We start from the raw sequence: 817 nt of genomic DNA on the forward strand, positions 1-817 counted from the left end.
AGGGTGGGGCCCTTGGAATGGGCTAGCGCCCTCATAGGAGACACCAGGGAGCTTGCCTTCTCTCCCTTTCTTCACCCACACACTCAGCAAGGTCATGTGAGGACCCAGCAAGGAGTCTGTCGTCGCCAGTCGCTGACCCATGGCAACTTGGACCTGCATAGTCCAGAATGGTGAGAAAATAAATTCCTTTTGTTTAAGCCAGGGGGTGTGTGGCAGTTTCTGAGGGCAGCCCAAGATGACTGAGACATTAACCCCCAGCCTCTTTGTCCAAATCGTCACACCTGGGCCCTCCCCGACATGGAGGTTCTGTCTCCCCAGTGGCTTGACCCTTACCTAGTTTTTGTGCTGGAAATTTGCACCTCCATGAGCATCACTGAGCTGAGCCACCCCAGGGCCAAGGAACAGGAAGATTCAGGGTCCAGAAGGTAACAGGCTTAGGACAGGGTGTGCGCGGGACAGAAGGACCAGACAGCTTGAATCCTGGATCGACCCTTGCCTAGTTTTTGTGCTGGAAATTTGCACCTCCATGAGCATCACTGAGCTGAGCCACCCCAGGGCCAAGGAACAGGAAGATTCAGGGTCCAGAAGGTAACAGGCTTAGGACAGGGTGTGCGCGGGACAGAAGGACCACATGAGCATCACTGAGCTGAGCCACCCCAGGGTCAAGGAACAGGAAGATTCAGGGTCCGGAAGGTAACAGGCTTAGGACAGGGTGTGCGCCGGACAGAAGGACCGGACAGCTTGAATCCTGGATCACCCAAAGTCCCTACCCAGTCTCTCTGCCATGCCAGCCTCATGGCAGGGGGGAATAACAGGA

The sequence above is a fragment of the Tupaia chinensis genome, unplaced genomic scaffold, assembly GCF_000334495.1.
Source record: "Tupaia chinensis unplaced genomic scaffold, TupChi_1.0 Scaffold000503_1, whole genome shotgun sequence".
In the NCBI taxonomy this organism is placed as follows: Eukaryota; Metazoa; Chordata; class Mammalia; order Scandentia; family Tupaiidae; genus Tupaia; species Tupaia belangeri.